Raw genomic sequence first — 24,758 nt, forward strand, 5'->3', positions numbered from 1 at the left:
CGCTGCCCGCCGCTTTTATGGGACGGCCTCGGTAATGGCTTCTGTGCATTAGCGACGCTCTGCCGCTGCGTCGACGGCCCCCGCCACACTACGGGAGATTAGTGGTGCTGCTGCTCGCGTAGTCTGGCTCCCGCTTCGACCAATAAAAGTCGTCGATTGGCCGCTTTGGCCTCCCAGTTTTCCGTTGCCGTCTCTTACGCTGGTATTTTAGCGTCGTCCCTGGTGATTCGCAGCACAGGAGGCGGGATGTGGTAACGGCAAAAGAATGAAGCACGCAGCTTTCTGTCGACAAGAGAGAAGGAATTTTCTCGAAAAGTGTTTCATTATGAATCTCGTAGAATGTCGAATGAGTTTCCGATCAAAAACCTGCTCTAGAGAAAACATTCTGTTGAAAAATTTAAGTGTAAGTGTGGTAGTGGTCACCAAGTTACATTTGGTTCATTAGTTTCCTTATAGATAAACAGCAAGAGGCGCCGTATTATTTGTTTTGGTGCATATACACTGAGTGAAAAAAGTCATGGGATACCTCCTGATATCGTTTCGGACCTCCTTTTGCCCAGCGGAGTGCGGTAACTCGGCGTAGCATGCACTCAACACATCGTCGGAAGTATCCTGGAGAAATATGGAGCCACTTCGACTCTATAGCCATCCATAATTGCGAAAGTGTTGCCGCTGCAGGATTTTGTGCACGAACTGACCTCTCGATTACGTCCCATAAATATTCGATGGGATTTACGTCGGGTGATCTGAGTGGTCACATAATTTACTCGATTTGTCCAGAATCTTCTTCGAACCAGTCCCGAAAGTCGTGGCCCGGTAGCATGGGCCATTGTCATCCACAAAAATTTCATCTTTTTTTTTTTTTTGGAAACGTCAAGTCCGTGGATAGCTGCAAAAGATCTCCAAGTAGCCGAACATAACCATTTACAGTCAATGATCGTTTAAGTTGGACCAGAGGACCCAGTCCTTTCCATGTAAACACAGCCCACACCGTTATGGAGCCACAACCAGTGTACCCAGTGCCTTCTTGGCAACTTGTGGCGCCGGCCGGAGTGGCCGTGCGGTTCTAGGCGCTACAGTCTGGAACCGCGAGACCGCTACAGTCGCAGGTTCGAATCCTGCCTCGGGCATGGATGTGTGTGATGTCCTTAGCTTAGTTAGGTTTAAGTAGTTCTAAGTTCTAGGGGACTGATGACCACAGCAGTTGAGTCCCATAGTGCTCAGAGCCATTTGAACCATTTTTTGAACAACTTGTGGCCATGTCTTCGTGGGGTCTGCGCCACACTCTAACTGTGCCATCAGCTCTTACCAGCTACAATCGGGACTCATCTGATCAGGCCACGGTTTTCCAGTCGTCTAGGGACCAACCTATACGGTCACGAGCCCAGGAGAGGCGCTGCAGCCGATGTCACGCTGTTAGCTTCCCGTGTCGGTCATCTGCTGCCATGGCCCATTAACGCCAAATTTCGCCGCACAGTCCTAACGGATACGTTCGTCATTCGTCATACATTGACTTCTGCTGTTATTTCACCCAGTGCTGCTTGTCTGCTAGCACTGACAGTTCTACACAAACGCCGCGCCTCCCCGTTCGTAAGTGAAGGCCGTCAGCCATTGCATCGTCCGTGGCAAGAGGTAATGCCTGATATTTGCTATTCTCGGCACATTCTTGACACAATTGATCTCGGAATACTGATTTGTGCAGCAGCGTTACTCGGTCGCTGCTGGATTCGTTGTTATTCTTCGTGTTGTACTGTCCCCATTAATAGAAATCGATAGTACGAGTATCGCACTAGACTATTTTTGTGCCGCTCTATCGAATGAGTATGTAAAATTCCTCGGTAACAAACTTTTTTTTGTAACTGTAAATAAATCAACACTTTCCGTCGACACTGTGCGTGATGAGCAGAATTTTTTTGGACAGGCTCCTGATACCCATAGCAGAAACGAAACAGTAAGTGTCTACCGAAACGTCAGTGAGAACGCTCCTGACAATTCTTGGGAGGGACTTCTGCAGTATGTCAAAAAACATCCTTGAATCTAATTGGCAATGGGCACGACGAATTTAAACGCTCTACCATTTGGTTGGATTAATAGCAAACCGATTTTGCACCAGGAATCGAAGACTGCTCTCTTCACAAACTCACGAAGACAAATTCTCCTCATGGAAGACACGCTTTAAAGTCAAGAAAGATTCTCCACTTACAACACTGCAACTCGAACGAAGAAAATAAGCACGGGTAAATTACATGATACCCTTGGAGGACTCGTGCTGCAGATGTGCTCATCTTCTGCACAACCAGACAGCTTCTTACCGTAGTGTCCCATATACCGAACCGAGCAGACCTGACCAAACTAGAGAAAACACATTACTGCGTTTGAAGCAGGTTGTCCAAAATTTCCCACGAGGCGCAAATTAATCTCGTTGGCATTTGGTACCAGACCAAACTTGCTGGACGTCCCAGAGCCGCTGATGCTTGTAGAAATCGATAGCTGGATGAAGACATGCATCCCTGCAGTGAATCTATAAGTTAGTAAGAAATGAAATAATTTCAGCAGTGAAAATTGCCAAATTTTCGATCAGTACTTTAATTAAATTTCTTGTTCAAGAAATTGTTCACACAGGAGAATTGTAAAAACATACCGTAATTTTACCATCGGACAGACTGCCGTATGGACGACATGGTAATAAGCGTACCTGACGTAGAGAAACAACTGAAAGATTTTAAAACAAATAAATCACCAGGTCGGGATGTCGTCCCAGTTCGATTTTGTAAATGGATCAAATGGCTCTGAGCACAATGGGACGTAACATCTGAGGTCATCAGTGCCCTGGAACTTACAAATACTTAAACCTAACTAACCCAAGGACATCACACACATCCATGCCCAAGGCAGGATTCGAACCTGCGACCGTAGCGGTCGCATGGTTCCAGACTGAAGCGCCTAGAACCGCTTGGCCACAGCGGCCGGCTCGATTTTACAAATAACACTCTACGGCAGGGGTCTCCAAACTTTTTAGCCCACGGGCCACATTGATTCCTCCACGAAGTCATAAGGGTCAAGATCTACCTAGTGGGATTAAAGCACCCTAGCACTCCATGATGTAATGTAATGTAAGGCTAAAGGAAAGATGAAATCGCAAAAATCTAAGGTTGTGGGAAAAGCTAGCACTGAAACGAACTACGATTTTTATTTCATTACATAATTTTGATTGGTGGACATACCTGACCGAAATTCTGGCGTATTTTATTCTGGCGAATTTCACCGACAAAAAAGTATTTCACTGCACATTCTTCACGAAAGCACCCTGCAAAGTTAACGACATCTCAAAAGCATTGTTAGCAACACTATTACTGCAAGACGTAACAGAGGTATTGTTATTTCAAGCGGCGCAACAATAAGTTTAGTTATGTAGTCTTGTAGCAAGTAGCAGAGCCAATGTCGCGGTGTATTGATCGCGATAGGCCTCGAAACTCAATTGTTAGCAGTATAGGTGCCACCTCAGATATTTGGCGGGTCAGATACCGGGGATGTCCGGCCAGCTAACGCGGGCCGATTTCCCGGCCCTCGCGGGCCGGTTTCGGCCCGCGGGCCGTAGTTTGGAGACCCCTGCTCTACGGCATTGGTACGTTAACTTGTTTGCATTTATCGTGAATGTATCGCGCAGCGCAAAGTCCCAAGCGACTGGAAAAAAGCGCAGTTGACTTCAGTATATAAGAAAGCTTAAAGAACGGACCCGCAAAATTACACATCAATATCCCTAACTTCTGTTTGCTGTAGAATCCTTCAACATATTCTCAGTTGGAATACAATAAACTTTCTTGAGACTGAGAAGCTTATGTGCACGAATCTGCATGATTTTAGATAGCGTCGCTTGTGTGAAACTCAGCTTGCCCTTTTCTGACGTGATGTGCTGGGACCTATGGATGAAGGGCAACAGGCAGATTCTATATACCTACATTTCCGAAAAGTATTTGACACTGTGCCCCATTACGGGCTGTTAAAGAAGGTACGAGCATATGGAATACGTTCATAGATACGTGAGTGGCTCGAAGAGTTCTTAAATACTGTAATAGAACCTAGTACGTTGTCCTCGACGGTGAGTTTTAACCAGAGACAAAGGTATCGTCAGGAGTGCCCAAGGGAAGTGTGATACGACGCTGTTGTTCTCTACATATACAAATGATTTAGCAGACAGGGTGGGCAGCTGTCTGCAGTTGTTTGCTGATGACGCCGTGGTGTACGGTAAGGTGTCGAAGTTGAGTGACTATAGGAAGATACAAGACGACTTAAATAAAGTTTCCAGTTGGTGTGATGAATGGCAGCTAGTCCTAAACGTAGAAAAATGTAAGTTAATGCGGATGAGTAGGAAGATCAAACCTGTAATGTTCGTATACAATATTACTAGTGTCCTGCTTGACACGCTCAGGTCGTTTAAATATCTTTGGTAATGTTGTAAAGCGATGTGAGGTGGAGCGAGGATGTCAAAATTGTGGTAGGGAAGGCGAATGGTCGATTCACTTTATTGAGAGCATTTTAGGAAAGAGTGGTTCACCTGTAGAGGACACGGCATATAGGGTGCTGGTGCGACCTAGAGTATTGTTCGAGTGTTTGGGATCCGTACCAGATCGGCTTGAAGGAAGCCATCGAAGCAATTGAGAGGTGGGCTACTAGGTTTGTTACCGGTAGGTTCGAACAACGCGTAAGTGCCACGGAGATGCTTCGGGAACTCAAATGGGAATCCTTGGAGAGAAGGCGACGTTCTTTTCGAGAAACACTGTTGAGAAAATTTAGAGAATCGGCATTTGAAGCTTGCTGCTGAACGATTCTACTGCCGCAAAAATACACTGCGCATAGGAACCAAGAAGATAAGATACGATAAATTAGGGCTCATACGGAGGCATACAGACAGTCTTCTCTCCTCGCTCTGTTTGCGAGTGGAACTGGAAAGGAAACGACAAGGAATGGTACAGCGTACGCTCCATCACGCATCGTAAGATGGCTTGCGGAGTAACTATGTAGATGTAGAACTAAAACGGCCGCTGGGACACTTGCAGCCGACACCTGCGTTTTGTAAGCTTCCTTGCCTGCGTTTGTTGATGTGGTGTACAGACGGTAGCAGAGCCAGGATTGGGAAGATGTTGGCACATTTATTTGGTCCAAGCCTTCTTGACACAAAATTTATTGTTTAACAATAATTGGTTATACATCCAAGTTAATACAATTAACAGTTTAAAGGAAATTTTAGCAATAGAAAAATCTTTTTTTTCTTTAAAAAAAAACAAAGAAAAACATTCTCCAGAAGAACATGCAGCCCCACTCTGAAACATTACATAAAGGTACTGTTAGTAAAAGGTATATAATACATCATGTGCAGTCATCAAGGCTTTAAGAATACTGTTTTGGTTCAACATAAGGTGAAAACACCAAAAATGCAGATCTTCAAAACAACTTACAAATAAACAATTTAACACATCACTCACAAAACTGCACGAATTATTTCACACATACAGTCTATTACGAGCTCAACAGTCATTTATGCCAGCTGTGTGATACCTAAATTTGATTGATACAGAATAAACACAGCTCAAAAGAATGATCTTCCAACATACCATAAAACAACTTTATAATAAAGGATGACTGCCTTTCTTTCCCATTCAAATTTCTGCATAACAGTTTTGCACTAACAAGCTACAGTTGCTGCCTCTTACTTGCTACAGACAGACCAACACATCTGTCAATAAATGATTAACGAGGTGGCAATTCAGAGCTGGCAACTTCTTGTAACAACCGATTCTCAAATGCTGCCACGAAAAACATTCTACAAAACAGAATCACACAAATTAAAGTTCCACTCATGACAAAATCCAACAAATCACACAATATAAATAATGGTCACTTCGTAACAATGGAACTGAAAAACATTACACACTAAAGTGTGTTTCTCACTCACAACAGTCCTTTTAAGTGCATACACAACACAGTTCTAAATCTATATCCCAAACAGTATTAGTAGAATTAGGGAATTTGCAATTTAAACGCAACCTGTTTAACAAGATCTAACATAATAATAATTTGGACAGAACTTTCATAAAATGATCGATGAAAGTGGATACCGTGCCATAAACTATGAAACAAATTAAGCATTATTCACAGTAGACACTTGGCACGTAATGATAGTCAGAATTATTCCAAATCACAAAATGTTGGCTACAAGTACCAACCCCATAATAAGTAATGATCATGAAATATAATAAAAGTATATGAAAATTTCGGCCTTAGCCAGGTGACGGAACCACACCAATGCAGTTTCCTGTTACACTCGAGTGCTAGGTCCAACAAACAACAGCTGGTCATGGAGAACCACACTAAGCAAGCGAGCATTCCGTCCTCCCCACATGCTCGCAAACAGCCATCTTATCGCAGTCCTTAAACGGCAGGCACCAGTTGACTCCCAGCCGCTTCCGTCCTGTCGCCATCCGACGACCAGCCGACCGATCGACCAACGGCCTTCCGTCTGCGTCGACCACAGCCCCGGCGCGCACTTGCAGCGTGCGGACCTGCCTGCTGCTGACTGCCAACCCGTCCAACCGCGGAGTAACGACGAACCCGACTCACAAGGGGAGGCCGCCAATTGTGAAATTCAGATTCAATTCATACTGCGCATAATAAAAGCTCATGGCCAGAGGTGTAATGTGGCAAAGCACCAAGATGCACTTCTCAGCCGTTGTCGAGAAAATCGACAGTTAAAATAAACCGTTGCGGTGAAATACTCTCAACGATTAATAATTATCTACAGCGTCGTGGCGCAGCGGTAAGCGCCCGGGTTCGTAATCCGAAGGTCGCCGGATCGAATCTCGCGCCATGCGACTTTTTTTTTTTTTAGTATTTGTTTTTTGTAATTCAAATGTGTGTATACACACACACACACACACACACATATATATATATATATATATATATATATATATATATATATATATATATATATAATTCCCGGCAATCAGTTACAACAATTATGCGTATAGTAAGTTGTTGAAAGTCGTTTGTCGTGGAAAAACTGGCGACTTCGAACATCATTATGTTTTCCGCAAACAAAGTTGTATTTCACAAATGTTATTAATTGTCTTCATAATGTTAACCACGTATAGTTAACGGAAGACGTAGAAACGATATTCCGAAACGAATACATATAGTGTAAGTCAAACGTTCGAATTAGAATAGAGACCCCACGAACAAAAATTTGCTGTGGCAGGTATGAAATATAAACTCCGTTACTCGCTCGTTACACTTGAAGGACAGATGTTGAATGGGCCGAAACGAGCCGCCGCATAACAGCGTAGTTGCCTGCCAACTTCGAAAGAAGGTAGATGCGGTCCCTAGCGCAACTTATAACATCGTCGAAAATCAGTGCGGACGTGAGAGCTTTGGTACACCATGTTAAACAAACGGAGAAATGGAGGCGGTACAATTGGAGAGCGATCCGCCTTCACCAACATGCATAAGCGATTCATTAATAGTATATATAATATATAATATATATATATATATATATATATATATATATATATATATAATTTGAATTACAAAAAACTAATAATAAAAAAAATGCTGCATGGCGCGAGATTCGATCCGGCGACCTTCGGATTACGAACCCGAGCGCTTACCGCTGCGCCACGATGCTGTATAAAATTATCAATCGTATAGAGTATTTCACCGCAACGGTTTCTTTTAACTGTCGATTTTCTCGACAACGGCTGAGAAGTGCATCTTGGTGCTTTGCCACATTACACCTATGGTCATGAGCTTTTATTATGCGCAGTATGAATCGAATCTGAATTTCACAATTGGCGGCCTCCCCTTGTCAGTGCACAACCAAACTTAGAGCCGACCGACTAACATGCGAGTGTCTGCCTTCTGATTGACTCTGTCGCCTCACTGCATCGACTCCCAGACTGAGCAACTAACCGACTGAACAGACTCGCCGAGACTGACTGACTGGTTCTCTCGCCATCTCCCGACCGAGCCGTCCTCCAAAACTGTTGCTTCGCGCACGAGCGCCAACAGCGCTCAGCGATCACGCCCCCTACCGCTGCGGCGGAAACAAGTGAATAATCTCGCGGGTAAATCAAATGAGCTGAGCCGTGACACGACTCAGATGACAAATTTCGTTATTAGTCGTGAAAAGTGTATTGCCGGAGGTAATGCATATAGGAAAGCCTAGCCTTAGGTAGTGACGTTGGAGGCGATTCCGTGGTTTAGAAACATGACACCACTTCTGTCCCGACTGTCCGGATTCAGCTTATGAGGATACGGTACTCACTTTCTCGTGTCAAATAATACACTGGATGTTGTAAATTAACTGACAGTTAACGTAACGCAGTTGTGATAAACAATTGCAGAGTACGGTCAGCGAGCCCAACTTCTCAAACGGTCGGCGAATAGGGCAGAGAAGTGTCGCATTCGCCGCATATTTTGTGAATACAACATGTCGGTTTTCTCTGCAGTACGTTGTACACGCTTAGTATTCATCCAACAGTAGATCTGGTTCACTGTTCGAGTAATGTTATGCCGACGTTTCGCCAGTGTGACAGAACAATTACTACGACACATGTATTACGATTCGTCTCCTGATTTCATATTTTAAAAAAATCTGAAATTGACATCATTCCGTGCCCCCTGTATGAGTTTTACTGCTGTCCATAAATCACCATAAGAGACCACAGAATTTATGTAATTCGTTTATTAGTTCTTTATTCGTTCACAAACAATTTTCAATGTTATTAGCAGATCGGAACTTAAGAGCTTTTATATTTTGTGCAATTTTTCCTTATATCTACAAACTATAAATAAAGCTATCTGATAATGTATCTTATTAACAGTCTCTGCACACATGGCACGCCTACACGCCTACACACACACACACACACTTTCAACCTACACCAGGGTCCCAGCGATGGTTTCGACTACATCTTTCACACTGTCGCATCTGACAAATTGAGTCAGCTTAGCGAAAAATATGTTGAGTTCTGGAAAATCTAAGGAGGTTACTTTTATCCATTACAATCAATAGACACACGATTTATCAGTTAGATACCTTACATTAAGAAAGTGTATTATATATTTTACTGGTAATTTATGGCCCACTTTTATCAACCCATGATGATAAATCAGCCTTCAAAATAGTACGTTTTATTCAAGAGGTATGCTTCAACAGTCCTTTTTAATATGTTGATTCTGATTACCTCTTTTATCTCCTCAGCATATATGTTGTAAATTCAAATTCTCTGATGGAAAACACAGTTTTCTAGTTTTGATGATTGTTTTTTTTTCCGTGTTGAATGCAGATTATGTCTGATTCTTTCTCCGTCGTCGTCTGGCTTTGAGACTGGTCGTGGTGAGTTGATCTTAGTCAAGAATGCCTTTCAAACAACAAAGACGCCGTTATGAAACGGTCACCCGATCTCAGTTGCAGCTTGGCTGTCTAACGGATTCCAGGGATAACAAAAATTTGGTTTTGACTTTTTTATTACTTTATGGAAGAATGATCCATAAAAAACAACACATTTGTATTTAGGATTTTGCGTCTTCAACTACAAAGGTTTGTTCATGATTAATGCCAAATGTTTAAAGCATTAAATCATTTGTAAAGTAATCGGAAGTTTGACCCTTATTCATGCAAGACAGAGTACTTCAAAACAAAATTAAAAAATAACAATGATTGGAATAATAATAATAACAATTAATATTATTATTATTACAACCCTCAGACATGTCTGATCATCCACAACTTTCTCACTGCACCTAGACGGCACCAATATTATACTAGTTTCCTGTTACGTGTTCCTATTTTCATTGTTTTTGTCATCAATATTGCTGTATCCCCTGTTTATAAGACCTTTATCTGCACCTCTCATAAAGCATTTAATTTTTTTATCCTCTTAGTGTTTTCCTTTGATTTTGTTGTTATTGGAAATTACGTATTTCTATATGTCTGACTTTTTGTGTGCATTATCCCCTAAGTTAAGATTACACCCACTGTAACAGTGTGAGAATAGTAAAGCGTTTAAATATCTGAAAAACACGTTCTGTTAGGCTTACAAACTTATTTTTCACGAATTCTAATCAGAGCTTTCTGTGCGTGTAAGTATTTCTCATTTGGCTCCAAAGCGTTCATTCCTGCCTTGTTTGCTCTTGGCCCCCACTTGAAGGGAGACGCATGGGTTGAGGGGTGTTCTCCTGATTAATGCTATGCTTAGTCACCCACCAGCCACTCCCGTCCCACCTTTCATCAGCACGGAAAGAAATGGCACAGCTGTTTACTTAGAGGGACCTGCCACAAACACCAAACAAATTGACTGCTTCTTACGCAGAGTGCGATGTGTCTTCTGAGTAGCCATTTCTTCACAAATAACCACTTTAGCTATTTCAGTTCCTTGAAAAGACAAACAAAATTTGTTTCATCCCGTTATTTTTCCTTTTTTTTTTGTTCTGCCGTGTAATTGTCCGTATTTCACACCATTATCTTTTTTCTACTTAGCCTGGAAGCTTCATTACAGTTTTCCTTTGCCTCTGCCTACGCCATCTTTATTCATCAGTAACACAACAGCAAAAAGCAGACAATGACATCTTTATCCTGCGGCTAATTTTGCGAAATGTTACACTACCAACCTCTTTTCAGGAGTTTGTGAAGACTGTTAAGAAAAAAACCTTCCTTCACTGTTGATTTGCAGATCCGAAAACTGTCTAAGAAAAGTAAATGTTGAGTAGTCTGATAAAAGCTCGAGAGATACTGGGTAATACATATGCTGGCCGGAGATGGATGCACAATGAATGTAAGCATGTGTGGAAAAACATATTTACTCGCAATAGAGTGTGTTCACTTCTAGTATGCTGTAAGGTGCTTTCGTGTACAAGAACTTATCATTGTTGGACGACTCTGCAGAAGGACTTGGACCAAATTTCAACTTTGTGTAATGAAAGGCTGCTCGCTTTAAATGCAGATAAACGTAAATTCAGAGCTATAAGAAAGAGAGATACACCTATGGCATGTCATTCCTGGATTAGCGGTGAACACTTCAGTACGTCTAATCATATACGTATTTAGGGATAATAACCGGAAGCGATACGAAATGGTACGATCACCTAAAATCAATATTGTATGAGACGAATGAAAGACAGAGATTTTCGGAGAGTTCTGGGGTAATGCAATGTATCTGTAAAGGAGAGGGCATACAAGACGCTACAGTGATCAACTCTACAGTGTTACTCTAGCGTATCGAGTCCTTACCATGTGTACATAACAACAGAAATCCAATGAATTCGGAATCGCGTTTTTAGGATCGTAACAAGTCGATATAACCCATACGAAAGTGTAATAGAAATGCTCACGGAAATTAAAAGAGGATCCTTGCTTGAGAGACAATATAGTTCTCGGGGAACCCTACTACGTAAATCTGGAGAAACTGACCCCACGCCCCTCATTATTGTATTCCATGACTCCATTGGCAGAGGATAAGACGGGGGTCGATCGGTACCGATGAGCTGGCCAGGGCCTTTGGACGGAGCTTGCGTTTATGTTGGCATACTCAAACAACGACATGCCCCCTTGGTCTACAGGTAGAGTCTTTGATTAATTATGAAAACGTTCTCGGTCCATGGGCTCGAGGTTCGAGCTCCGCCCCTCCCCGCCCCCCCCCCCACCCCCTTCTGCTTCAGCTTAGAATAAAAATCACCAGTAATGGCGGCCGAAGGCTTCCGGCATAAGAAGTCACCCACACTCTTCCAACGGTTCTGTCAAAGAGGGTGGACGTGCGGACAGACGTTCAGGGCACCCTCTCGCCCTTGGTGTGGGAAACTGTTCTAAAGACGGAAGAATCAGCGATGATCAAAGGCTTGAGGATGAAGAAGGCAATGGAAACCACTTTATTAAAGACACATAACGTGTATCTACAGGACACGTAGCCTGTAACTGAAAACAGTCATCATGATCTCTCCATAGCCAAAGGATTCCGGAACAGACCTTCATTCCTATTTCCGAGAATGGACTGCTAACGGGGAGGTGACCATGAGAAAAAGATTGAATAAATAACGAAAAGATAACGTTGTTCGAGTCGAGGCGTGGTATGTCCCAAGTTTGAACGTGGTATGGAAGCTAGAAAATCTGAAAAGGGAAATGCAAAGGCTCAATCTAGATTTAGGGGGCGTCAGTGAAGCGAAATGTAAAGAATACAAAGATTTCTGGTTGGACGAATATAGGATAATATCAACAGCAGAACAAAATGAAGTAACGGGAGTAAGATTCGTTTTCATCATGAAGGTAGGACAGACAGTAAGTTACTGTCAAAAAATCAGTGATAGGGCAGTTCTAATCAGAATCGATAGAAAATCAGCATCGACAATGATAGTTCCGGTATACATGCTGACGTCGCAAGCAAAGAGGTACAGTAAGTGTATGAGTGTATTCAACGGATAATTCAGTACCTAAATGGAGACAAAATTGTAATAGCCACCGGGGGGAGGGGGGGGGGGGGGTGTAACGTAACGCGGGTATAGGAGAAGATGTAGAAGAAAGGGTTATGGGGGAATATTGGCCTAGTAGCAATCAGGGAGGGGAGGGACTAACTGAGTTTTGCGATAAATTTCAGATGGTAATAGCGCATAAGAGGAGGAGGTATACCTGTAAAAGGGCGAGAGATACAGGAAGATTTCAGTTAGAATACACCATGGTCATGCAAAGATTTCGAAATCAGTTACTGCACTGTAAGGCGAACCCAGGAGCAGACGTAGACTCAGATCACAATTTGGTAAAAATGGAAATGAGCGTACAGCATTGTGGGCCGGCAGTCCCCCATTCGGGGAAGTTCGGCCGCCGAGGGCAAGTACTTATTGCATTCGACGCCACATTGGGCGACTTGCGCGTCGGAGATGGGGATGAAATGATGATGAGGACAACACAACACCCAGTCTCTGAGCGGAAAAAATCTCCTGCCCCAGCCGGGAATCGAACCCGGGCCCCTTGGCATGGCGTTCCGCCGCGCAGACGACTTCTTTTTATCCGACCTTTTTTCTTTTTACATGTTGGTAGGACACTTTCTGAGGCATCAAGGGATCACCAATTTAGTACTGGAGGGAAGCGTGGAGGGTAAAAATTGTAGAGGGAAACGAAGTAATGAATACGCTAACCAGATTCAGAAGGATGTAGGCTGCAGTAGTTATTCAGAGATAAAGAGGTTTGCACAGGATAGAATAGCATGGAGAGATGCATCAAACCAGTCTCTGGACCGAAGATCACATAATCACTTTGAATACCCACGAAAATAATCCTAATTTCTAAATAGAGATGAGATCTCACGAATCTTGTTCTTCAAATGGTTCAAATGGCTCTGAGCACTATGGGACATAACTGCTGTGGTCAGCAGTCCCCTAGAACTTAGAACTACTTAAACCTAACTAACCTAAGGACATCACACACATCCACGCCCGAGGCAGGATTCGAACCTGCGGTCGCGCGGTTCCAGACTGTAGCGCCTAGAACCGCTCGGCCACTCCGGCCGGCTCTTGTTTTTCTCTTATGATCGAGAAACTAAGAGCCATCCATGCATTGGAAGGGCCCGACTTCACCGAGAGCGGTAAAGGCTTTAGTGTGCAAATCAGTATTCAAAGTCCTCAGCTCGTGGTCGTGCGGTAGCGTTCTCGCTTCCCACGCCCGGGTTTCCGGGTTCGATACCCGGCGGGGTCAGTGATTTTCTCTGCCTCGTGATGACTGGGTGTTGTATGGTGTCCTTAGGCTAGTTAGGTTTAACTAGTTCTAAGTTCTAGGGGACAGATGACCATAGATGTTAAGTCCCATAGTGCTCAGAGCCATTTGAACCAATCAGTATTCAAAGCGATGATGGTAGTTTTGTTCGATATTCATCCAATTGTGTGTCTTCACTGGGTTCCTGAAGGTCAAACTATCAGTCAATATTACTATCTTGAGATTCTTGCTCAACTCCGATAAAAAATAAGAAAGAAATACCCGAATTGTGGAAGAACAAGTCATGAGTTGTGCATCAAAACAACGCACCAGCTCATACTCCACTGTCCGTCAAGAGGTTTCTAGAGAAGTGCATCATCACATTGTTAAACCACCCACCTCATTGTCCTGCCCTACCATCGTGTAGTTTTTATTTACTTCCCCATGTCAAATCTGTACGAGAAGGAACAAGATTTCAGTCCCTCGAAGTAGTGAAAGAAAAAGCGTCACACGTCATCAAGAAGCTCACAGAGGAAGAGTTCCAGCACTCCGGCACTCTTTCCGTCAATGGAAGATTAGTATGGATCGTTGTAGGTACAGAGAAGGGGAGAACAACGCAATATGCACGTTTTTGAAATAAAGTGTTTGACAACAATAGTCCCCATTTTCACAGCCGCACCTCGTATATGTGCAAATGTAGAAGCAGAATTAGCCAATTAGTTCCCACTACAGGTCTTGTCCACTTCATCTCTTGGGATGAATCGGACTTTCATGTCCATACGGATTTATGTGTAAAGTAGATGACAAATGTTATGGGCACGTTGTCCATACAGTGTCCACTTATGAAATGGTGCACTCCAGAGAGAGGTGTTAAGCTTTACGTACCTTACAGATATTCACTCTCAAAATATACTACAGACATACGTCACAAACAGCCAATGCGGACACCAAAGATGCGAATCTCATACAAGACCTGAAGCGTATCGACTCTTGGTGGTCGTAGACGTCTGCTTGAGCATAATTAAGGAGATTTTGTTTCCAAGAGGTAGACTATGTCTATGTGGTAGCTTGGGTGAAGGTAGTTACTTGTTCTAGACATCAAATTCACGATAAACGTCATGATATAGCAGGTGTCAACAGAACAAACCTAGAACACTTATACAGGGTGTTACAAAAAGGTACGGCCAAACTTTTAGGAAACATTCCTCACACACAAAGAAAGAAAATATGTTATGTGGGCATGTGTCCGGAAACGCTTACTTTCCATGTTAGGGCTCATTTTATTACTTCTATTCAAATCACATTAATCATGGAATGGAAACACACAGCAACAGAACGTAGCAGCGTGACTTCAAACACTTTGTTACAGGAAATGTTCAAAATGTCCTCCGTTAGCGAGGATACATGCATCCACCCTCCGTCGCATGGAATACCTGATGCGCTGATGCAGCCCTGGAGAATGACGTATTATATCACAGCCGTCCACAATACGAGCACGAAGAGTCTCTACATTTGGTTCCGGAGTTGCGTAGACAAGAGCTTTCAAATGCCCCCATAAATGAAAGTCAAGAGGGTTGAGGTCAGGAGAGCGTGGAGGCCATGGAATTGGTCGCCATCTACCAATCCATCGGTCACCGAATCTGTTGTTGAGAAGCGTACGGAGACTTCGACTGAAATGTGCAGGAGCTCCATCGTGCATGAACCACATCTTGTGTCGTACTTGTAAAGGCACATGTTCTAGCAGCACAGGTAGAGTATCCTGTATGAAATCATGATAACGTGCTCCATTGAGCGTAGGTGGAAGAACAAACTAAAATGAGCTCTAACATGGAAATGAAGCGTTTCCGGACACATGTCCACATAACATCCTTTCTTTATTTGTGTGTGAGGAATGTTTCCTGAAAGTTTGGCCGTACCTTTTTGTAACACCCTGTAAACAACAAAAAAAAAAAAAAATGAAAAACAATATTCATGTGTGTGCTGGCCTAAGCTTTCGCCAGCACATCGGTCGGCAAAGGCGCAGCACGATGATCGATTGTAGGTGCTGGATCAAGCGCGCCTATCACGAGAGAGACCAAAGACACACTGACAAGCAACAAGCCACCAACGCCCTCTCGACAGCAAATATTTAGGCCGCCCCCGCTGACTGGAGAACCTCACTTACTCGTACTCCGGTTCGCGTCTGTCAGTCCTCTCGCAGAGCGGGTCACAGGCTACGACAGCACGTAGCCCCTCGGACTGTCGGAATGCTGTCGGGTGAAACGATCCTGTTGCATGATAGTGCCCATCCCTAACTGCCAATCGAACGAAGGCTGCGGTTCATCCATTTGGTTGTAAAATACTACATGATCCTCCGTAAAACCTGGATCTTTCACCGTGTGATTTTCACATCCTTAGCGACCTGAAGAAAGATGTGCGTGGACGTCGAACGAGGCAGTGCAAAAGAGTGGATATGGTCGAGGATCCGTCAGCGGCCGACCGCGTTCTACGAAACAGGAATTGTTTGTGTCGTCTTGCAGCGGGATAAATGTCTTGCCGTGTGTAATGATTACGTTTAAATGGAACCATTCCATGGCCCCGTTATAGTGGGTGTTCGGTTTCCGTTTGACTGTCCCTTATTATGCACAATTTCTAAATTTGTCTCGAACTGTTGAAATATGTATCAAATACTGGAGTTGTCCACGTAGCGTGGGGTATCAGTCGTTGTCGCCGAATTACGGTAGAGGGGCAGAATTTTTAACAGCCTGAGTGCGGCGCATCGCTGTGAGGGAAGGCTAAGTGCTGCGCACGGTTCGTGAAGCCGGCATATAAACAAGTGAATTTAAGCGGCGGGGCGGAGCCATTGTGCACAGGGCAGAGCCGGCCCCCTACGCGGGCAGCGGACTTCAAAAGGCGCGCCGCCGCCGCTGTCATTTACTTATCCCATTACTCGGCTAAACAACGGCCGCCTCAAAGAACCGCTCCCGGGGGCAGCCGTCCGCGGGGGCGAAAATCTGATGCAGGAGCAGAGCTGCGTTTCGCCTGGTTAGGCGCGTGGATCAGCTTAGCAGGCTTCGGGACACCCACATTATACATCTGTCTTTATGTCCATCTGTGAGGCGCTTTTAGCACCCTTTCGGAAGACCGATCATTGCCTGTACGCATTGTTGGTGAGCTGTCGAGTTGCACGGTGTTCCATACCGTATGGTGTCCGTGAAATAAATACGAGGTGCCTGTGAAAAGTAATAAGATTGATTTTTTTATTTTTGAAACAATAATGTTAATACATTCAAAGTAGATCTCATCGGCAACTATACAACGGTGCAGTCGTTGTTCCCAGTTTTGGTAACAGTGCTGAAACCCTTCAACTGGTAGGGTCTTCAAGATGTCAGTCACATGCTTTTGACGGTTCTCCAGAGCTTCATAACAATGTCGTTTTAAGACTTTTTCAATTTATCGAAAAGAAAAAAGTCGAAACGACTCAGACCAGATGAATAGGGGAGCTATATAACAACATGAAGGACTTTTTACGTCAAAAATTCCGTGCTGAAAGTAGCCATGTGACGGGGCGGTTGACATAGTGCAGCGTCCACTTGTCTGTAATTTCCGCTCTGACTCGATTCGCCTTTTTCCTGAGCCTTTAAAGGACATTTTTATAAAACGCTCGGTTGACATTTTGTCCACGAGTAGCAATCTCACAAAAGCACACACACGCTCGACGTTTTCGTCAAAGTTGAAGCTCTCCCTAAGCGACGTCATCTTCAACGTGCTCTCGGCCTTCCAAAAATGTTTTGTGCCAGCGAAAAACATGTGCTCTTGAACAGGAATGTTCCCCACACACCTGCTTCAACTTTTCAAAGGTAACACTCATGAATTCAGCAAATTTAACACAAAACTAGATGGCATAACATGGCTCTGAATTCCGATGTTCCATTTCCGTAATAGGCAACACAACTTCACTAACGGCACCCTCAAAAATCGTGTGATGGCTGTACGGAACTGAAACTCGGACTGAGCTTCTGGGAGGGAAGAATGCAGTGCTGTCAGTTGTGGCGGGGTGGGGACTGTTACTAGTCGTTCATCGTACTGCTCACTGCAAAAGTTCCACTTACCTCAGTACGGCGTCAGTTCACCATCCCGTTTCTCTGCAAACGTAGGTACTATTAGTACGTCGAAAAAGCAGCGTTGGTAAAACGACGTCTACACTTACGTTGCAAAGTCCACGCAACTCTAGTGGCCAGCTATCTTGTAAATATAATAATTTTCGGGTGGAAGGTGGTTGATCATTCCTTTAGTAAAATGTCAAAATTCTAATACAAGTCTTTTTATAAAAAAAAACTTGCCATCAATTCCAAATGTACTTAACTAACAAGACCACTGTTCTCAGTTAACAGTTCATGGAATCCAGATCTCACGCAAAGCTGCCAGAAATATACCTAAGTCCGACCCGAATAATTACGCGATTTCACTGTAACAGTTCTGCTACTAATACTGAGTTTCACTCTCAATCCTTTTCAGTGGATTTCTTTAACAGAAACTGCTCGCCAAATATTCCATTTATGAATACGAAACATGCCACGTGGAATTTACACACAGACCGAAAGCTCACATGCGACTTTTAACAAACTATTCGAAAATGCAATTGCCTTCACGGCAACACAATCTACACGCGAGAAACCAATTCCTTCTTCATTTTACACATAATGAAGACTGAAACGTTCAACATGACCTGCACGTCCCAAAGTTGACTAGCGGCTCCCCGAATGCTGCTTCTACCACAGCGTATGTATCTAGTAGTGCACGGGAACTGCTTAACTCTGAGTGGCCGATCATTTTGGCTGGCCAATCAGGAGAATTGTTCGAGATCATTCTCGCGTCAAAACTGGTCTGCTCCAATTACTACTCGCAGATGCATTTACGACATTCCAACATGCAAATACTAATATAATGTTTAACAAAACCAAACGAAAAGAAAATTAATCTTTGAATTCATTTATAAAACGATTTAAACTTTAAACAAATATTCTGGCTGCCTCCTTCCAAAAGCAAGTACACTTACACGTACGTCATCAGCAAAGTGGGCACAAATGTCTCTCCACGTTATGATTACGTAATGTATTATACAAAATTAATCCTGAAATTTAACGTATGTCACACCTTCTCACTCACTCTCATTTATTCCCACAACAATATAAGACACAAATAAAATTTTGTCTGAATTTTATATTACGAAAATGGAAAATAATTAAAGTTTTAAAATTAAAATCTAATTTAAATAGTTGTGCCAATTGAAAGTTCTGGTTATGTTTTCAAATGATACTAATAGATAAGTTGTTATAGTTCCTAACTGAATTTAATTCCCGAAGTGTCGGTTTTTGACTTTTTAAGTAATTCTCTCTATCTCCGAAACTATGATAGTTACAACGTTGAAATTTTTATACAATGTTCTCCTGAATAACAAAAACCAGTGTACCCATTTTGAAAATGATTGAATAATATTTAATGTAGTTTATTTAGGTTTATAGGGGTTTGAATACTGAGTCGCTCAAAGTGACACAGATACCGCTTCCCACGGCTAGCACAGCGACAGGTGCGAATGAGTCATTGCTAAGACACAACTGGCTGTTTGCTTCACAGTCTCCGGCTCCAATACTGCGGGCTGTACGGCAATGTAGCTTACTGCAAGAACTGTCATCGCGCATTAACTCGCGATGTCTCACAGTCTCATTACATTTCTCACATTATTTCGCATATATATATACATATATATATATATATATATATATACTGCCACTTTCTGTTGTCGCCGGCCGCAGTGGTATAGCGGTTCTAGGCTCGCAGTCCGGAACCGCGCGACTGCTACGGTCGCAGGTTCGAATCCTGCCTCGGGCATGGATGTGTGTGATGTCATTAGATTAGTTAGGTTTAAGTAGTTCTAAGTTCTAGGGGACTGATGACCACAGATGTTAAGTCCCATAGTGCTCAGAGCCATTTGAACCATTTTTTCTGTTGTCAGTAAGTTCCACATGCAATTTTCCCTTTTTTTCAAAGCCACAAAGAAAATTTCTGGGTACCCTTAGGAAAATCTCTAATAGAAAATACAAAAACTGTTAACGACTCATTGTAACGGTCTCCAGGACATGTTGAACGGAGTAAACAGTCTAATGAGTACAGAATATGGACTGAGTGTGGATAGAAGAAAGACGAAGGTAGCGATAAGTAGCATAAATGACAACAGCGAGAAACTTAACATCATAACTAGATGAAGGTAAAGAATTCTGCTACCTAGGAAGCTAAAGAATCTACGACAGACGGATGAAGGAGGACATATGAAGCAGGCTAGCACTGACAAAAGGGGCATTACTGACCAAGAGCATTATGCTAGTATCAAACATTGGTCTTAATTTAAGGAAGAAATTTCTGAGAATTGTACGTTTGGAGCACAGCGTTCTATGATAGTGTAACACAGAGTGTGAGAAAACCGGAACAGAAAAGAGAGGAAGCATTTGAGATACGGTACTACAGACAAGAGTTGAAAATTAGATGGACTAATAAGGTAAGGAATGAGGAGATTCTCCATTGAATCGGCGAGGAAAGGAACATATGGAAAATATTGGTAAGAAGAAGATACAGGATGATAGGACATCTCTTAAGACATCAGGGAATAATTTAGATGGTACTAGAGGGAGATGTAGAGGGTAAAAGGTGCAGAGGAAGATATTGGATTACATCCTGCAAATATTTGAGGACTTAGGTTGCAAGTGATACTCTGAGATACGAAGTTTAACACGGGAGAGAAATTCGTGGATCAAACCGGTCAGAAAAACGATGATACATAAAAAGAAAAAGTGTTACTTAAAAGATTGGTATTGAAATGATGGATTAAAATGTTCGATGAGTGATGGTATTAGTGCAAGTAGTAGATAATCATGTGATTATTTGTTCTGTAAACTCTGAGCCATGTGAGCTTACTAGCCACCACGTAGTATTTTAGTTCAGGGGACAGAGTAGTGGTTGTAGAATAACAATGGATTGGACATCACTGAGTCTACAGGCGGGGGTCAAGCCAAAGAAGTTTCGAATTACTTCTTGGTAATGACAGCCAGTATCTTGTTTTCATTACAGGCTGACGTAAATCTCTTATTACGCCGTACCAGACTACGTAACACGAACACTGAATGAATTAATTGGAGGCTAGTATTTTATTGCAAGGCGCACTCAGTTTGAATACCTCTAGAAAAATATATGTGGCTTTTTTGATTTCAACAACTCATCTTTTAGAAGTTGAGAGGATTCGAGTAACTGTGTGATAACCCTTCTTTCAGTTTATCACACGCAGTACAGCTTTTGTTTTTATTTAATGTATTTTACGGGTGAGCCGTGCTGTGAGGTGGTTATCTCGCGCTCGGCGAGTTGGGTAGTTTCTTGCCGGTTTGAAGGTCTTTGCTCTCTCTCTGTCGTAGGAAGGAAGGAGATGATCGAGCTGTAGGGGTTTGTAGCTGAAGGGGTTTGTAGGGAGCGTACATGTTTTTTGGGGAGCAATTGGCCAGTATTACTGGCGCACAGGTTTTCTGGGGCGATCGTCTTGCGCCGGAGTTTACCATACAGGAAGACGCGGTTGTTGACGTGACCTGCTTGGCGGGGATGCCCCTGTTGTGACTGCGCTAGTTTGCTTGGCTTCGACGTTCCTTCTGCAGAAGTCAGTGCGATCCGACGAAGCCTACATATCAGACCCCGGACTGCCCAAGTCGCTCGGAATGACTTCATAGTGAGATTTTGCCAGACACCGGATCAACGACTTCTTGGGTTTTCCGGTCGGAACCACGTCCTACCCCCTCCTGTTTATTGGTGAGCGTCATTTGCAATGTTCACCAGAAACTTGTATAGGTTGCCTGCAGTTTTTCTGAGGCAGCTTCGTATTTGCGTTACGCTTGATTTTCAGCTTCAGTTGTGCTCCATTCCCACATATCGTGTTTAATTGGTGATTGTTTGAAGGAACCGCTGACGTGTGCTCAACTCCCTCCCATATGAAAAATGGCTTATCTGTTCATAATTCTTTTTTTTTTAATTTCGGGCGTCCGATTTTAAGTAAAAGTTCAAACTGTTGTTTACTTGTAATTTTTATTATAAGACCCCGCTGATTTTGCCCAATTTTTAGTTTAGATTTCAATTTGCCATTGTGTTGAATTTAAGAAAGGGGATCCACATGAACAGAGGTTCTTGCAGTATATCTCTCTCCTTACTCTTAAGGGGAAAAAGTGAAATGTTTTACATGATACTCAAATACTTCTTTTTCATTTTAAATATCAATGACGTTTAATTCTTCCTTACTCCCATGTTTATAGCCGCTCTACGGGCTCTGAGCACTATGGGACTTAACATCCTAGGTCATCAGTCCCCTAGAACTTAGAACTACTTAAACCTAACTAACCTAAGGACATCACACACATCCATGCCCGAGGCAGGATTCGAACCTGCGACCGTAGCAGTCTTGCGGTTCCGGACTGCAGCGCCTAGAGCCGCACGGCCACCGCGGCCGGCTAGCCGCTCTACGTGTGGTATCTTTCAAAGCCTGGCCGAAAGTTATAGTTTTGTTTTACTTTTTCACTGTTTGCTGTACATGTTATAGTGGTCAGCTTACTCTTACATCCCTCGTGGTCTTCGGGGCCTTGGGCCAGTTGTGCCGCCAGCAGGCTTCTGCCCCCATTTGACATGGACCTGGTCAGTTGTAATTCATTAACATTTAATGCGTTTAATCCTTTATAGTCTTTATAAAATGTCCTAATTAACTAATGGTGTTTTGTGGTAGATAATTTTTCTTAGTGCCTGTCTTCAATATTTTTCAATATTTTTCCTTTTTTAAATAGGAAAGAATTTCTTGGTATTTAATAGTTTTTTGGAAGAAGTACTTAATAACAAATGATGTTATAAGGTTTTCCCCAGGCCTTCCTCTAGGATCGGACTGTCTGTGTCCTCTAACTAGTCCCAACGAGAAGTGCGGAAAGACGATTATTTCTTGATTATGGATTATATGCATTATTACACGCCCGGAGCGGTGGACGTTTTATTATCATAGTAAGTGGTCAGAAGAAGCAGGTAGATCGGAAATTTAGGGCCCCAGTATGATGTTATGTATATCCGTTGCTGTAATTGGGGTGTTTTAAGTTGGGCTCCTGTTACGTGTAGATGACCCGAGCTGAATTAGCAGCACTTATATTATTCGTGAAGTTAGCACTCGGGAACCGAAGTTCTGATGCACTGAAATAAAACCAAATCTTTCAGCAGCGGAACTGCCGTCGTACACCTAAAGTCTTCACAATTTTGTAACTGATTTTTATGGAAGGTTATCTGTTACGGTTTTCAATTTGTATATGTTCTGTTTGTTGTGTGTCAACTGCCTGCGAGCATTTTTGCTGCTATGTCTGAACCCAATGGTGGACTTTCGTATATCCACTGCGTCGCCTGATACGGCGCTGTTCTCTGCTGACGGTCTCTGAGACGAGTGCGACTTCAGCCAACGAGCCACTAGATATTCTTTCGCAGGTTTTAAACAAGCGTTCTAGTTCGTTCTACTCCATTCGAGGCAGTGTTAGAAAGAAGGTGTATGATTTCTTACGGTTTGATATACTGTAATGTGCTGTTGAACGTGAGTGCTATTAAGGATACTCGGAAGGGGAAAGAAAGAGCTACGTATGAAAGTAGTAATGGATTTGTGGTAGTGAAGTGCTGCATAAAATTATAAAGCTCTTCTCTTGCAACTGTTCTGGGCCAGAAGGTAACATTTTTCTACAACTAAATGTCTGACGAGCCATATTATTTTCTCGAGATTTCTTGAGCACTGATATTGGTTGCATATAAGAGTGGCACTTGTGAGTACTATCAAACGGGGCAGAATCCGTTCTCTTTATGAGCTGTAATTGATTCGTCAGCAGGTTTAGTGAGACGGTATTTCTTTCTCCAAGTAGGTTATGTATCTTACACGCTTTGGTTGTTGTTTGCATGTGCTGGGGGCACTATATATCTGAGGTAACCATAATCTCTTTGTTCCGTGCAAATTATTTGTATATTGAGATGAAATAACGCTTACAAGTTTTAATTAATTCTCATATCTTTATTTCAAACTCATTACTTTCATCAATGTAAATTGTGGTGTCACCGCCAGACACCACACTTGCTAGGTGGTAGCCTTTAAATCGGCCGCGGTCCATTAGTATACGCCGGACCCGCGAGTCGCCACTGTCAGTAATTGCAGACCGAGCGCCACCACACGGCAGGTTTAGAGAGACGTCCTGGCACTCGCCCCAGTTGTACAGCCGACGTTCATAGCAATGGTTCACTGACAAATACGCTCTCATTTGCCGAGACGATAGTTAGCATAGCCTTCAGCTACATTTGCTACGACCTAGCAAGGCGCCGTATTCAATTGATATTGAGATTCTATTAATGTATCATCAAGAGCGATGTTCTACAAATGTGGATTAAAGTTAAGTATTCCAGAAGCTACGTACTTTTCTTTATAGCATTCATTACGTATCCTGTTTCAGACCTCACGCCAGCCTGCGTGAGTTTAAGCGCGTGCCTTTCGGCTTCCTCTCATTGTGTCTAGGCTGTCTTGTCTAGACACAACATAAATAAAATAAGTTCAAATATTGCAAGGTGGTAGAAGTGAACAGTCACGAGGCATTCCACCAATTCCTGGTGTCGAGGTCATTAAATGAACATTTCTGTGTCTTTAATTCAATCGATGGTTCAAACAGAACCACTTCTGCTCGTAGTAGTTATTAATATAGCAAGCATTAGCTTTGCACCAGTAAGTTATTTTCAGAGCACTGGAGGTAAATTTGCCTCGAGATCTTCGCGAGAGTAACTACTTTGCCAATCTTATACCAAGTTTTACGATACTGTACGCCTCCGTAGCGTAGCGGTAGCGTCAACGCCTTCCACGCGGGGGACGCGGGTTCGATTCCCGGCAGGGGCTTGGGTATTGTGTGTCCGTCATTGTCATTTTTGTCATCATTGACTCCCAAGTCGCCGATGTGGC

Source organism: Schistocerca americana, chromosome 7 (genome assembly GCF_021461395.2).
Source record: "Schistocerca americana isolate TAMUIC-IGC-003095 chromosome 7, iqSchAmer2.1, whole genome shotgun sequence".
Classification (NCBI taxonomy): domain Eukaryota; kingdom Metazoa; phylum Arthropoda; class Insecta; order Orthoptera; family Acrididae; genus Schistocerca; species Schistocerca americana.